Source organism: Podarcis cretensis (assembly GCF_951804945.1).
Source record: "Podarcis cretensis genome assembly, chromosome: 2".
NCBI lineage: Eukaryota > Metazoa > Chordata > Lepidosauria > Squamata > Lacertidae > Podarcis > Podarcis cretensis.
In genome coordinates, this window is record NC_137171.1 from 21612211 (window position 1) to 21628459 (window position 16249).

The following is a 16249-nucleotide window of genomic DNA, read 5'->3' on the forward strand; positions in this document are numbered from 1 at the left end:
GAATAGGGAATTTGTGGCTGTACCTTTTTGGTTGTTGAGAGTCTTGGGATATGAAATATCCTAAAGAGCGCCCTAAAAACATCTCGTGACATTGATATAAAACGCAGACAAATGCTCAAATGGTTCAGGATAGCAAGTGAAAGGAAGCTCAGTACATTTTGGGGGGCTTGAATAAAATATTGGGGGGCCCAGGTAAGCTCCATCTGGTTAAATAATCGATCACATGACACTTGCCATTTGAATGACAATGCCCATCAACTTGGGGGGGGGGCTGTCCCCCTCAAATATTTTATTGGCTCCTATGTTAGGGGAGATCCAGTTAACATCGAAAGCATCCCGCCTGCGCTGGCCTGTTACTTCACACCGGGAGAGTAAGCCCAGACAAACTCACCTGCTTTCAACAGCGGCAGCGACGAAAAACCCGAAATGGAAACTATATACAGTACATATATATTTAGATAGGGAACACTTTCCAAATACGAATCCAAGGGATTATATAACCAGCTGCGCCAGTTTGTCGCATCTGTGCGACCGTGCAGGGAGAAAAACGGGCAGGAAGGAATGCAAAGCGCTGCACGGGTTAGGGAGGTCGGGGAAGAAAATAAAAATTGCTTTCCTCCCGGAACAGGGAACGCGGGACGCGAGATGTTCCAGGTCAACCTGACACTTCGAATCAGCTTCACAGCCCAGGGAGGACCTTGCGGGGCAACCGGGGGTCAGAGCTGAGAAGGTGTGTATTAACCGATTCTGGTGGGTCATTTTGCAAGATTCCTAACAGGTCCGCTGGAATCGTGTTTCGGGGATCCGGGCGCGGGGTGGCGGAAAAGAGAGATCGGGGAGCTCGGTGCCGCTGGGGGGCGCAGCGGGACCTCACTTGAGCAAAGGTTACAGCGCGAGTGCTGGAGGCATGTGCCCGGGCGCGCGCGCGAGCGCCCCCTTCAGAGACCCACAAGAACCCTCCACCGCTCGCGCGCCCCGCTGAGCAAAGTGCTGTGCTGCCTTTTTTATTATTTTATTTTAAGGTATTTATTTTTTATTATTTGCTTCCCGGTCACCCCCATGGCGTGCAACGAGCGGAATCGCGGCTTCCTCTCCCTTTGCAAGGACTGCACCTGTCCCGCGATCCCTTGCACCCTCGCGGAGGGTGGGGAAGGAAGAGCCCTCTGAACCCGTCCCACGTGCTTTTCGCAGCCACCCGGCCCGGGCACGGGAGGGTTAAAGCCGGCGAAGTGATCCGCAGCCGAGCGTGCGCTGAGGCTCCGTACGGGCGCATCTCTCACTTCCCCAAAAGCCATTGCTGCGTGCCCTTCCGCCATCGGGTTCCTAACACAAAATAAGTGCCCGCTCCCTCCTTTTTTCCCCCTTTCCCTTCCTCCCCTCTTCCGTCCCCCCCGCCGTCTCGAGGCAAAGGCGAAGGGGGGGGGGGCTTCAGACCGGATCTCGCCCAGGATCCCCTCTGCCTTTTCCGAGGGGGAGAAGAGGCGTCCGGAGAGAAGGAAGGGGGACAAGTCCCTGACTCCGGGATCCCACCCTCCCCTCGCGCAGAAAGAGGAGGAGGGAGGGGGAGGTTAAGCAAACCCGGAGCTGGCCCAGCAGGACCTACTTTCCTCTCTGAAAATGGCTGCCTCGGTGAACACTTTCTGTTCCATTCCTTGAAGCCCTTCGTTGTGGGTGGGTGCGGGGGGGCGGAAGCCGAGCGGGGGGGGGGGGTTAGAGACCAGCCAGCGATGCTGCTTCGGAGCCCCCTCCTCCTCTGAAGCTGAGGATTAGGGTTCAAGCGGGGGGGGGAGAAGTTTAGCGGGGGGAAGAGAAAAGAAAGGAAGAGGAGAGAGCGAAACAGGAAAAGAAAGAGAGGAGGCCTGGAACAGAAGGTAGGGAGGAGGCTAACAGCGGGAGGGTTGAGGTGGTGGTGGTGGGGGGAGAGACGAGAAGACCCCTCCCCAGCCGAAACAAGGGTGTGTTGGTTGCAAGCCACCCTTCCGAGGGAGGCTGCGGCCGGGCGTGTTTAAGCTCTGTTCCGTGTAGCAAATAATAAGAAACGAGGATGGTGAGCTGAGGCTCCGGGTTAGTTTTAGTTGCGTGTGTCTTGCCGGGAAAGAGAATCTGCGCGGCGGGGGAGAGGCGAGGAAAAGTATGAACGTTCCATCGGGAGGGAAACTCTGAACGTTCTATTTCAGGCCCCCCCCCCTCCACTCTCCTCCATTCGCTCTCTTTCTCCCTCCCCCCACCCCCCGGGAGCCTTCAACGTTCCATCCGGCCTAGAAGTGAGTGTTCGAAACGTTCTGTTCGGGGCGCCTCCTGCTAAGAGCAAGGGGGTAAGCGGGAGGGTGCAAGGGGCGGGCAGGCGGTGGGGGGGGGACGGGGGACCCCGAGAGAGAATCCCGGAGGCAGAAGTGAGCGAGGGGACGCGCCGGCAGAAAGGCCTTCTCCGTCGGATGCGGCTGCTTGAAGATCAAAGGCAAAACCGGAGCTCCCTTTGTGTGTCGTCCTAGGGATCTTGCTGCTTCGCTCTTCCCTTTGGGCCGATTTTGGAACCCTGAACTGCCGTGGTGGAAGGAAGCAAAGCTCACCCGTCCCCTACTCTCCGAAGGGGGCTGGGCGGTCTCTTTTTTCCTGAGTGGAGAGAGCCTCGGATATTGGAACTAGGATCCTTCCCAAACCTTTTTGTTTTGTTTTGCTTTGCTTGTTTTATCCCCCCCCCCTTCGCTCTCCGGGTGGCTGTAAATAAAAGTCCAGCAGAAATATATATCTATATATAGTTTTTTTTGTTTTGTTTTTTTAAAGGAAGGGAACAAATGCAAACCCTTCCTTTTCCTCCCTTCGTGATTTTTTGGATAATGATTTCTGCTATATCTTGCCGATGGATTTTGCCGGGTGAGGATTTCTGGATCGCATTGTAGAAGAGAGGTAGGTGAGGACTCCCCATTTTCCTAGATCTAGAAAAAGGCAAGCAAAAGAGGAGCTCTAATCTCCTGGCCTTTTTTGAATGTCAAATGTACTGAGGGTGCATTTATGTCGGAATTTTATGTGGCATTCTGGTGCATGAGAAATTCTGTTGTGTAAAAGCAGTTGGGGAAGGGAAGGTGGTGGAGGGCGGCTGGTAGCAAGCCTACTGAATATATTCCCCCCCACCCAAGAGCCTAGGCCTCTGTGTTTCTTTCGCCTTTATAAATTAGCGATTGGGAAGGGGGAAATGGTTTTCACATCCTTCCTGTTGGGAAGAACAGAGCTGCCTTAATTTTGGGTCAAAGGAGGACGTATTCGTTTCTTTCCCTTGCCCTAAGAAACACAAGTATCTATTGGTATGTTTTGCACAATGATGGAATCCACAGGGCACTGTATTTGTTTGGGACCAAATCTGACTTCAATTCTTGTATTGTGCTAAAGGGGTATGGAGGGGGGGAAGTGTTTGTTAACAACTCATTAGAGCTTTGTCGTTATTACCCCCCTCCCTTTGCCAGCTTTCCTTCCCAAGCGTCCCCCATCTCCCCCCCACTTACATTCAGTTTCACTTGGGATTAAAAGGCAGCTTTAATTTGGTAGATTGCAAGGAGAGACAACGTCACATTACAAATAGGTGTTTCTCTCAACAGGACTGTTGCATTGTGAGGTTTCTCGAAAATGGAGGGCTCTCTAAGGCCCCAGTCTGATTGCAAATGTTCCTTACACCAACACCCCCATTTTAAAATGTAGGGGGCTTCTTTCTTTTGAATTAGGTTAGGGTACGGCATTCTCCCTCCTAGAAACATACAAAGTGGCAAGGCCTACTTTGCCCAGAACGCAGCCTGCATGGGATTATGGAGGAGTCCAGAGGGATTTGCTGAGAGATTGGGGTGGGGGATGTTGAAGAGGAGAATTGTGTTGGCATATTCTCTCTCTCCCTGCCAGTGTTCTTCTAGGTCTAGGTGATAGCATGCTTGGAGACAAAGCTGGGATCGGGGGTGGGGTGGGCAGGGGTGGTGCTGGCAATGGCACCTCAAAACAACTCCTTTTTTAAGATGCTGAGATCCATATATGCAGTTGGCTGCTGTTGAGGAGCAATTGCAGAGGTGATCAGAATTTCCTGTTCTGTTATAAGGGGGCCTGGGGAGGGTGGCAGAGTCTGGCCGGTGAGTTTTGTCCCTCAGTGAAATACAGACACCTTCCTTCACCCTCTGGCTGTCAGAGAGGGGACTTTGTGGGCCACACCTGTTGCACACACTCTAAACCAGTTGCCTCTCCGAAGAAGAGCAGAACTTCTCATTTTCTTGACAGTGGGGAGAGACAGAGAGCAGCTGAACGGCAACTGGCTTTGCGGAGGGCAATGATACATGTGTGGCCCCTTTCATGCACAGGTGGGCAACCTCAGGCCCTTCAGAGGCTGCTGAGACTACGGCTCCCGTTTCCACTCCTGACCATGGGCCTTTGCTGTCTGGCTCGGATGGGTTTGGGGAGTCCAGCAACATCTGGAGGGATGCCTGCCTCTCCCCCGCTCTGGTTTAATAAGACATTCCACATCAAAGGGCAAAGCTCACCTGCAGTGTGCTGCACGATCCAGATGGTGGTTTAAAATCCTGTTACTTACATTATTTAGTTACATAAATATATATATTTTCAGCGAAGACAGTGCTCCTACCCGGGATTGCTGGATCTTTGATCTTGCTGCACATATCTTGTTGCAGCAAACTCTGCAAAGGGTGTGTTTTTGCAGCTGTGGGAGATTTGCAGTTGTCACTGATATTTGGCTACCCAAATAATTACAGTACTTTCTTATTGTGTGAGGTTGCCTCAAATGGTGATAATAGAACCAGAACTTCTTGCAAGGGGAAGGACTTCTGTGTTTGCATCAGTCGCACTTGGGACTTCCGAAATGAATTCCTCACACGCTTTAACCCTTATTGCTTAAGAAGCTCTTTATATCATTTGATTTCCTTGTGTAACTGCTGAGTTGTAATGATAATTGCAAGAAGAGATAAGAGATGGATTTGCCCCTATTGCCTCACTGTCAGCCACCAGCTTTCATTGAGGATCAAAAACAGCCGTAACCAAAGTGTCCAGTAAGACTCCTTGCCCTAAAACAGAAATATTTTTGAATTTCTCAAGAAAACCAGGAACTCCTACCTTATTTTTGTGACTACAGGCCTTGCCTCAATTCAGACCTGTTAAAGCTGTATGTATGCGTGTACACTAAAATCTAGGGTCCCCAAGGTCAGCTGTTGAGGCAGAAGGTTTGAGCTGAAGCCTAAAGATCTTGTTGGTAGATGGTCACTGTTCTGTTAACCAGACAAGAACTAATGAGCCGGCTCCTAGTATCTCGACTTTACTGGGCCAATCCAGATGTTTCAGATTGCCTGGCAATAGCAGGGCCTTGTGTTACTCTCCATTCCCACCTGTGCCTGTTGAGAGCTCCGAAGGCTAAGCGTTTGCAGATCTCTAGGTGGCTTGCTATGCCAGGTCTTACTTTCTGGTTCAAGCCCTGGGATCCCTGATTCATAGATCCCACCATGAGGGTTTTGTCTTTGTTCCAGGCCTCATCTGCTGGGTCTTTCAAAAACTTGGCCACTGCAAACACCTGTTGCCCCATTATAGAATTTTGCACAAATTACACCAACCGTATATCCTCCCCCCCCCCCTTTAATGGGTTTTTAATTTATTTTGCTTTCCCCGTTTTGTAAGTTTTGGTGGTGAGCGAGGGTGGTTTGCTTCTTCGTCTTAATTTATTTCCCTGAGCCTATGGAATGGATTGCCCTTTTCATTTTATTTATTTATTTTTTTCACAGATGAGGCAGAGGTAGATTTGACAAGGGACAAGAGCTGCTTGGCAAGGCTAAATAGGAAATTTGAATCGACACCCAGTGCTTTGTCCAGTGATGTGTTTTGCCTTTTTTTTTTGGTCGGCAAAAGTGTACCATAGAAAGGGCTAGAGAGAACAAATGGATTTGGCTTGAGATTTGAGGAGATTCTAAATTCTGTTTTAGCACTTATTTTTCAGTGTGGCTAAATGGATCTGAGGAGAAGTTTTGGCCCCTCCAGTCAAAGTCCTAGCTTACATGGCCAGGGGTTGGGAATGATGCGAGTTACAGTTCAACAATTACTGGAAGGCCACAGGTCCCCCACCAGTGGGCTATGTCAGTGCTAAAACCAGCTAATAGTTGTGACTTCTCATCTCTCCCTTTCCTATGTGGAGATGTGAAGGCAGGGGATTTCAGTTTTGTGTTGAAGATCTTGTCACCACGGTGTCACAGTTTCTAGTTTTCTGTAGTGATGGGGGCGAGGGGGGGGAGCTGTGAGGTTTATACTAGCTGAAGTATGGAGCGTAGACGTGTTGGTGTCTAACTTTATTTGTAAAATGCCACAAATAAATAAATAAGCCAGGCTCCAATTGGCTTCTTAAACAAGGGTTACAGTTGCCAGAATGGAATACTGAGTTGCCATTTTTTGACCCCGATGGCTCGAACGTCGTATTTTTCAATAATGACTTTTTGGTTCCTGAAATTTTCTGATTGTGCAGATGAAATATAATGTACAGAATTCTACAGGGTGTGCTGCTAGTGTGTGAAAACGGTCAAGATCCAAGGACTCCCTCAGGCACGCACCTCCGGGTGAGGGAGACCTTCCTGGTGCCCAGGCATCTTTGCTTGGTCGCAAGTGGCCGATAAAGCAATTTAATTTTTTTTAAATGTATTTGCGTGGAGGCAGAAGCATAAGGCTTGGCACCTCAAGTGATGCTCGGACAAAAGAGAGTTCCTTAAGTGGGGTGCCACCACTGTAGAGGCCTTTTCTCTGATTACCACTCACCTCAAGAGGTTAGCTGTCCAGAGAAAAGCCTTTGGAGACAAATCTTGGGCAAGTTTTGTGTGGGAGTTGGCATTGTGTGTGAGCACTTTAAAAAACAACAATGTTTGCTCGTGATTTAGCTCTAGATTTGATGCCCTAATCTGAACATCAAGGATCAGGAGTTGCACAGTCTTTGGTCTTCTTTAAACCACCCGGCTGGATTTCCACACCAGTTTTTGTAGGGGAGTCTTTTGAGAAGCAGCAGGAGTATAATGCAGGAGGTTTTTGAACCTTTTTGAGTCCCTTGACCAACTACATTCTTTCTGTGGTACCCCTGTGGGGCTCAGGAGCCCCAGTCACCCCTTGCTCGCGGAGCCAGCAGCCCCTCACCCATTTTTGAACACCCTCCCATGTAGAGTGTTCCCTCAGCCTCCTCTCCTCTCTCCTGGCCAGCGATGCTTGTAGCCAGGGCTGCTGCTGCAAAAAACAGCTGTGTAGGCCTTTGGGAGGCAGAGATACAAGAGGGCATCAGAGGAGGGAGGGGGGAAAGAGGGACAGAGGCCAGTGTTGCCTGTGACACCCCTGACCATCATTCAGGGCACCCCAGGGTTACAGCACACTGGTTGAAAACCCCTGGTGTAATGTGAAGCAAGTGCATGGTTGAGTCTTGTGGACTGTAGTTTGTGTATAGACTTGCGGTGCAGGGGACTCTCAGCATAGAGATTTCTGAGTACAGTGGTACCTCGGATTACATATGCTTCAGGTTACAGACACTTCAGGTTATAGACTCCGCTAACCCAGAAATACTACCTCGGGTTAAGAACTTTGCTTCAGGATGAGAACAGAAATTGTGTTCGGGCGGCGCAGCGGCAGCTGGAGGCCCCATTAGCTAAAGTGATGCTTCAGGTTAAGAACAGTTTCAGGTTAAGAACGGACCTCCGGAACGAATTAAGTACTTAATCCGAGGTACCACTGTACCAGAACTGAACAGAGCTCAACAGTCCTTCCATGCAAAGTTCCATTTTTGCTTATCCCAAGCTTTCTTAATTTCATTGGTCTAATATAGGTGTGTGTGTGTGGTCATTTTTTTTTTTGCAATAGTTAAAAAACTGGGAGTTGGAAATCGTTGGCAATCTATTGCATGTCATTCTGTAGCTATTGCATGTCATCAAACTTACTGTTTGCCCGTTCCTGACACAAAGGCGTATGTGGCTGAGGCAGAGGTTTCTTCTTTTCCTCGTAGGCCTGAAAGACGTGACTTGCTTTTTTGCACTGTAATTTTTATTATCCTCCAGTCATAGATATGAATCCTAGATGCCCTTTGACATGGTGGCTCTGAGAACCATCACTGTGCCATACCCAATATCCCCATTTTTCTTCAAAGTCAATAAAAACTCCTGTCCTATTGTGAGGCTATATTAAAATACTTAATACTCTTGTGCCGCTGAAAGGGACATAAGTCCATTAAAAGATACATTTTCAGTCACATGCAGCGTTCAAAATTTGCCAGGCGTCTTTTGCACCTGGCTATCGGTGGCACTGTGGGTTAAACCACAGAGCCTAGGACTTGCCGATCAGAAGGTCGGCGGTTTGAATCCCCGCGACGGGGTGAGCTCCCATTGCTCGGTCCCTGCTCCTGCCAACCTAGCAGTTCGAAAGCACGTCAAAGTGCAAGTAGATAAATAGGTACCGCTCTGGCGGGAAGATAAACGGCGTTTCTGTGTGCTGCCCTGGTTCGCCAGAAGCGGCTTAGTCATGCTGGCCACATGACCCAGAAGCTGTATGTTGGCTCCCTTGGCAATAAAGTGAGATGAGCACCGCAACCCCAGAGTCATCCACGACTGGACCTAATGGTCAGGGCTCCCTCTACCTTTACTATCGGCTACATGTGACCAAGAAGATGCCCAGGTGCCAGGATGCCATCGAACGCCTCTACCATCTGGAGGTGCATGTCTGGGGATCCTTGGATCTTGACTGTTTTCACACACTAGCAGTACATTCTGTAGAATTCTATTCATTATATTGTATCTGCACAATCGGAATGAATTTCAGGAACCAAAAAGTCCTATTGAAAAATACGACTTTTGAACTGTCTGGCCCCAAAATGGCAACTAGGTAAGGCATCCCGTTTTAGCGACTGTAACCCTTGTTTAAGGAGCCATTTGGCACCTAGCTTATATATCTGAGTTTCTAACACTGGTCGTGTGTTAAGGTCAACCCAACATCTATGGTATGAAACAGATAAGGTGTTAAACATTGCAAATTGGCAAACTGCGTGCTTGAACAAACCCTGTTTTAATCCTTAAAGCAAGTTGTGATCTATAAAGGCCGCTTCACATGTTGCATAAATGGTTTTCGTGTTGTCGGTCCACAACATACGTAGTTATGTTGTCACAGAAGATTGCTGAAACTCTTTGATCAGCGCCTTGATAATGCAATCCTGTGTGCTTCTGCTTGCAGGTATTTCTCATTGCATTCAATGGGCCTTGCTTCCAGTTTACAGTTGCAGCCTGAGTGCATTTGCTACTGTGTTGGCAAAAGTTGGCACTGCAGAAAGAACCAAGGCATATATAGATAGTTTTATTTGTAGGCTCAAATGTTTAAATGTATGTTCAAACCATTGCTCAAGGTGGCTTGCGGCATGAGAATAAAAATCACCTAATTACAAACGTAACAAAATTATTAAAAATCAATAAATAAAACATGAAAAGTACATAGCCAGATTAAACAATTTCCACATAAATCATAATAAGATCTAAAATAAAGATACAAAGATTAGTATCAATTACAGCAGCAACAACACCCCAGCCCAAGAGTCTGTTCTGCAACCTCAGATTTTGTAGCTGGAGTCAGTCCGGGCCCCGGCTTCCCAGGCCAGGTGGGGAAAGGCCTGCAAGGCGGGGAGCAGGTTTTCCAGGACTCACAGCCAAGATAAGTTTACTTGTTACTAGCAGTGTTGAAGCTATTGGTCAGTTAGATTAATTTATTTAAGAGCTTCGGATCGGTCAAAAAGTTACCCCTAATTAATCATCCATCAGATTATTAGAAATGGTTTAATTATTTTTAATGCAAGGACTTCACCAAAATGTAAGGAGGGAACGCTTCCTCTTTCAAAGATGGTTTGTGATGTGGTACGTCAACGTGTTTGCGTCATCCATAAAATGATGGAAAAATTATTTTTTCCCCCAGGACGAGTTTATATTTATTCAAGGATACAAAGGTGTGTTTTATTAAGAAGCATCTATTTCAATCAGCTCAAGACTTTTTTAACTGTGTGGTGGCCTTCCTAGAAGCTATTTTAGGCTATGGGTCAAACAGACCTGGAGGTTTTGTGCAAAAGACAGCTGCTGATTTGCAGTTTACAGTCTAAGAAGTGAGGCAGGTCCAGGCTGGGGGGGGGGGGCAAAACAGGCATTTTTTCTCTTTTTTCCCCTTCCACTAAACTTGGCAAGGGGAAGGCTGGATCTTTGGGGCTGGGTTCCCAGGAGGGGCAGGCTTTGTGCATTTTCCTCCGTGTCATTCCCACATGGGTAAGAGTTAAGCTTCCCCCTTTGGAAAATGTCGCTGTCTGCTTTCTTTAATGGAAGATCTGAACCTGGATTTTGGGAACAAGGCTTAAGTAATTTTGAAAAGCATCATCCTATATAAGCCCCCTCCCCAAGGTTGCCTTACACCCGATCTGACCATTTCCCCATCTAACCCAGCAGTGCATACTCTGACTGACAGCAGCACTTCAAGATCTCAGGCACGTGGTCCTTCGCAGTGAATGCTCTCTTTATCTTTTCAGCAAGGGATGCCCAAGGATTGACTCTGGGCAATGCAAGTCCTCTATCACTGAGTCATGATCCCTCCTCTGTTTATTAGCAAAACACCCTGCTAGAAATTTCGTTGCTAAATTCTGCGCCAACAATGGCCTTTGGAAGTCAGACTATGTGCACAGGCCACATTCACACCATCTATTTAAAGTGCTGTGGTATCACCTTATAAACAGTCGCTGCTTCCCCCCAAGAATTCTGGGAGCTGTAGTTTGTTAAGGGTGCTGAGAGTTGTTGGCAGATCCCCGTTTCCCATCAAAAAGAGTTCCCATAGTTCCTTGGGAAGAGGGGATTGATGGTTAAACCACCCTGGGAATTGTAGCTCTAGGAGGAGAATAGGGGGTCTCCTAACAACTCTGAGCACCTTTAACAAACTACAGCTCCTAGAATTCTTTGGGGAAGAATTGCAATGATAAAGATGAGTGTGTTACCGAAGATGTTGTTTTTGTTTCAGACAATTCCGATAATCAAAGGGGCGGCAATATTTAAAGAGTGGCAAAGAGTAATTTCAAGGTATATCTGGCAGGGAAAGAAGCCGAGAATAAAATTCAAGTTATTGACTGATGTGAAAGATAGAGGAGGCTTCGCCCTGCCAGACCTGAAATTATATTATGAACATTTAAAGTGGTATCATAGCACTTTAAATGTGTAGTGCTAATGTGCTCATTGTTTTCTGGTGGTTCTAAGAGATGCTTTGATTCAGGCAATGAATGTATGGTGTAGGGCAGTCTATTATTATTATTATTATTATTATTATTATTATTATTATTTATTAATATACCACCCTATACCCAGAGGTTTCAGGGCGGTTCACAGAAAACATCAACATAAAAACCACAATATATATAATCAAAATAAAAACAACAACCCAATAACAGCCCCCCACTACTGTTGTCGGGTAATCGCTCCCTGCACCCTTGTGGTGTAAGCTCTCTCTAAGTTTTGGATGTGCTCTGCTGTTCTTGGAGATGTTAGTAGACAAGATGGCGATTCAGGTAGGTAGAGCTTTGAATTTTATAGGCTGAATTCGGTATCTTGTATTCTGCCCCCCAAAATATAGTAAGGATATATAGATATAACAAGGATGAGGAGTCTGTTGCATTCCAGGTATTGTTGGACTACAAATCCCATCATCTCAGCCATGCTTGGCTGATGGGAGGTGGAATGCAGCAACTAGAAAACCACACAAGTCCTCCCTTTCTGAGCTATAGAGAGACACTGCACTGATTTTTAAATACAGTCATACCTTGGTTCTTGAACATAATGCGTTCTGGGAGTCCACTCAACTCCTGAAACCATTCAAAAACCAAAGTGTGTCTACCGATTGGCTGCAGGAGCATCCTGCAGCCAATCAGAAGCTGCGGAAGTCGCGCCGGATTTTCAGTTTCTGAAAACCATTCAAAAACCGGAAACTTCACTTCTGTGTTTTGATCGTTCGGGAGCCGATTTGTTTGGGAGTCCAGGCGTTTGAGATCCAAGGTACTACCGTAAAGGAATCAAAGGTATACGTATTACATTGAGGCTGAAGTCCTCACACATTACCTGGGAGGAAGCTCCCTGGACACAGTGGGAGTTGCTTCCAAATCAACCTGTATGGGATTGTGCTGTGTGTAGCTCAACCTTGAGAGAGTGAAGAAAACTTGAATTCAAGAAGACTTTTTGATGTTTTATGGAACCTTTGATTCCGGAACAGAACCCGGTCCTGGTTCCTCTGCTCCAACTTACCGTGTCCTTGAATTGGTTGTGATCCCAAGAGAATCCCAAAGAGGAGGTTAAGGGGTGATATGATAGCCATGTTCAAATATATAAAAGGATGTCACATAGAGGAGGGAGAAAGGTTGTTTTCTGCTGCTCCAGAGAAGCGGACACGGAGCAATGGTTCCAAACTACAAGAAAGAAGATTCCACCTAAACATTAGGAAGAACTTCCTGACAGTAAGAGCTGTTCGACAGTGGAATTTGCTGCCAAGGAGTGTGGTGGAGTCTCCTTCTTTGGAGGTCTTTAAGCAGAGGCTTGACAACCATATGTCAGGAGTGCTCTGATGGTGTTTCCTGCTTGGCAGGGGGTTGGACTCGATGGCCCTTGTGGTCTCTTCCAACTCTATGATTCTATGATTCTATGATTCCGGTTTTCTGCTATCCGATGGAAGGACAGACATTGCTAGCGGAGGAGTTTCTGGGCAGAAGTGAGCAATAGTCTTTCGTTCTTCAGGCAAAGCAATGAGATGTCTTAGCAGCAGGGATGCCATATTTTGAAGAGCGAAAAAAAGAGGATGTTGCGATGACTCTCATTTTAAATCCCCCTACTATATGTAGGCTGTAGAAGCTGTGATATATTGCTGAGGGTGGGGGGCAAGAGAAGAGAAGAGAAGAGGAAAGCAAGTCTTCAACCACCAGTTATGTCTATGTCTCATCCAGGAAGTATAGCCAGAAGCATTTTCTCAAATTAAAAAAACCCACCCAGACAGAAATTTTACCCCTGAAAAAGAGGATGTGTCCTGGGGAAAGAGGACACATGACAAGCCTGGTTCACTGAAATTTAGGATCTCCCTTTTCTGTTATACAGTGGTGCCTTGCAAGGCGAAATTAATCCGTTCCGTGAGGCTCTTCGTATAGCGGTTTTTTCATCTTGCGAAGCAAGCCCATTGACAGCTTAGCGGATTAGCGCTATTAGCAGTTTAGCGGCTTTTAGGGGATCAGCTGTTAAGCGGCTTATCAGTGGATCAGCTGATAAGCGGCTTAGCGGCTTAGGAAAAGGGGGGGGAGGGAAAAAAACCTGCAGGAACTCGCAAGACATTTCGTCTTGTGAAGCAAGCCCATAGGGAAATTCGTTTTGTGAAGCGCCTCCAAAACGAAAAACCCTTTCATCTAGCGGGTTTTCCGTCTTGCGAGGCGTTCGTCTTGCGGGGCACCACTGTACCAAAGAGAATGTGAATGAGTCAATAAAGGCAGTGATCTTCATTCCTTTCCGACCTGGGATCCACCATTAACCCCAAGCGCCAATATTCACAATACAGTGGTACCTCGGGTTACATACTTAATTCGTTCTGGAGGTCCGTTCTTAACCTGAAGCACCACTTTAGCTAATAGGGCCTCCTGCTGCCGCCGCACCGCCGGAGCACGATTTCAGTTCTCATCCTGAAGCAAAGTTATTAACCCAAGGTACTATTTCTGGGTTAGCGGAGTCTGTAACCTGAAGCATATGTAACCTGAGGTACCACTGTATGTTTAACCATGTGCCAGTGTTTTGCCCCATGTGTCTATCTTTAGGTCTCGTTCTCTCTCCCCCCCCCCCCATTTTCTCTTGAATTTGAAAAAGCAAAAGGTGTTATTGGCGTGGCCCACTTTTGTGTGGAGTGTTCCTCAGATTGTGGGTCATAACCACCAGCTGAAGTCTAATGGCTTGGCTCCTGTACACAAGGGGGATATCCTTTGGTTATAAAAGAATGTAGCATTCCCTAACCTGGTTCCCTCTTTGGGTCTCAGAGGTTGACTGGTGCGTGGGGCAGTTCTGGGCACCTGTCCTTCTGCCTGCTGAGCATATGCCCAGCTGCACGATGCCACAGATTCCAACTTTCTCCAGCCTCAGCGATGAGGAGTTTTAGTGCAACGTCTTTGGCGTTGGGTCCAAATTGGGGAAGTCTAGGATAATGCGTCCACCTGCATACCCACTTGCTAGTTTGCTAGGGTTCGGAAGTCTTACAAGGCAAGCGAGAATATCTTGTGCGAATTCCCAAGGTGAGACTGAGAAACCCACCTTGACAGGGAAGGCAACATATTCTAGATTGGTGGAGGGCAGCTCTTGAGCTTGAGGTGGGGTGGGGGAAAAGATGGATGCCTTGTTAAAGGGTTAAAAGACTTCTCTCCAGGGAAGGGGGCTTCCATTTGCAGGAGACAGAGGTTCCGCAGACGCTATGGCAACAGGTTCAAGCCACCAGGGAGCAGACATCTTCTGAAGGGGAGGCCAGAAAGTGAGGAGCGCTGTCAGTTGGGGCAGAAAGTTGGACGTGGTGCAATTTGGTCAAGAGAAAGAGGAGACACAGTCTGGCCTCCTCTTCTCCGCAGGAAGTGGGGTGGCCTAGCTGGAAGCAAATGAAGGTTTTGGAATCTCCCTTGTTCCTGGACTGAAAAGTAAAGATTTGGAGAAAGTCACCTTCTTCTCTCCAGAATGACTTTAAGCAGGAACTCCTATATTCCCAGTCATCCCCTGCCTTTGGGTATCTTGTCTTAACTCAGTGATAGGCCACCCCCAAAGCAGATGAACGAGAGGCTTAGTTGAGGAGGAGCACCCAGAGTCCTGAACCTGAGGCCTGCCCCTTCCTCTAATCACCTTTGCTTAACTTCTGGCCCAAAATGCCACTTTTGGATTTGTTGCGTGGCCTCCTTTTTTGGTGGGTGGTTCTGGGTGCAGCCCCTGGCTGTCCTGGGAGCTTGTTGTCTTGTGGCTACTTTCAAGCGTCCCTACTTTCTATTTGAACCTGGCAGATTATAGAGAGGCTTTTTCTCAGACATCTTACTAGATGTTTGCTGTTGCCACAGCTGCTTTCTGTCCCTCTGAATGTTTTGAGTGAGGTCAGTCTGTGTAAATGCCAGTGGACCTCTTCCTGCTTTACATGATGAGGATGATGATGATGATGATGATATTTCTATGCCACCCATCTGACTGGGTTAACCCAGCCACCCTGGGCGGCTCCCAACAGAATATTAAGAACACAACAAAACATCAAACATTAAAAACTTCCCTATACAGGGCTGCCTTCACATGTCTCTTAAAAGACATATGTTTATTTCCTTGACATCTGATGGGGTTGCATGGTTGGGTGCCACTACTGAGAAGGCCCTAGGCCTGCTTCCCTGCAACCTCGCTTCTTGCCATGAGGGAACCACCAGAAGTCCAGGGGAGTCCTGTCCCAGATAATTCTGTGATGACTTACTCCACTTATGGAGTGAGTAAAGTACAGTGGTACCTCGGGTTAAGTACTTAATTTGTTCTGAAGGCCCGTTCTTAACCTGAAGCACCACTTTAGCTAATGGGGCCTCCTGCTGCCGCCGCGCCGCCGCTGCACGATTTCTGTTCTCATCCTGAAGCAAAGTTCTTAACCCGAGGTAATATTTCTGGGTTAGTGGAGTCTGTAACCTGAAGCGTTTGTAACCTGAAGTGTATGTAACTCGAGGTACCACTGTATTCAGTAAGGCTCCGTGTGATCTGGGGTGTGTGGGGGGTACTTAATTTTGAGGGGAGTAACGAATTTGGATTCTGCATGAATTCAGTGGGGCTATTTTTACTACATATTGGGGGAGTGTATGTGACGCTTTGGAGAATCCTTTACACTGTAAGAAACGCTGGGTTTTCTTGGTTGCCCCAAAATAACTTTGGGCTGGACCCATCAAGGACAGCGGTGAAACCCGTTAAGGGTTTTGCCAAGGAATCAGGTGGCATCGTCCTCACGGGAGGCCTCAAATGTCACATGGTTGCAATAATTTAGAAGGCCATTTCTATATGGAATTGCAGAATGATATCTGAAGGCCATTGGCAACCAAAGAGATGCAAGTGTGCCCACCAGTGCCCCCTTCTCACACACCCCTGCAAATATATTTTGATTGGATAAGATTCTTGTTGCTTACAGAGTTTGGATTTGGTAAATCAAGAGGTTCTGTCTGTCGCTGTTCATCGGAAGA

General features: G+C 47.5%; 1 protein-coding gene across 13 annotated transcripts in view; it reads left to right on the forward strand.

Moving 5' to 3' along the window:
- The first annotated feature begins 388 nt into the window (after window positions 1-388).
- KMT2D (lysine methyltransferase 2D) overlaps window positions 389-16249 on the forward strand; it is a 107152-nt gene continuing 91291 nt past the window's right edge. For 5 of the 13 annotated variants that reach the window (XM_079965284.1, XM_079965286.1, XM_079965288.1 and 2 more), the window contains exon 1: window positions 1686-2907. The gene's annotated coding sequence lies outside the window, so the exon portion shown is untranslated. The other 8 variants (XM_079965291.1, XM_079965295.1, XM_079965292.1 and 5 more) reach the window with 5 other exon arrangements.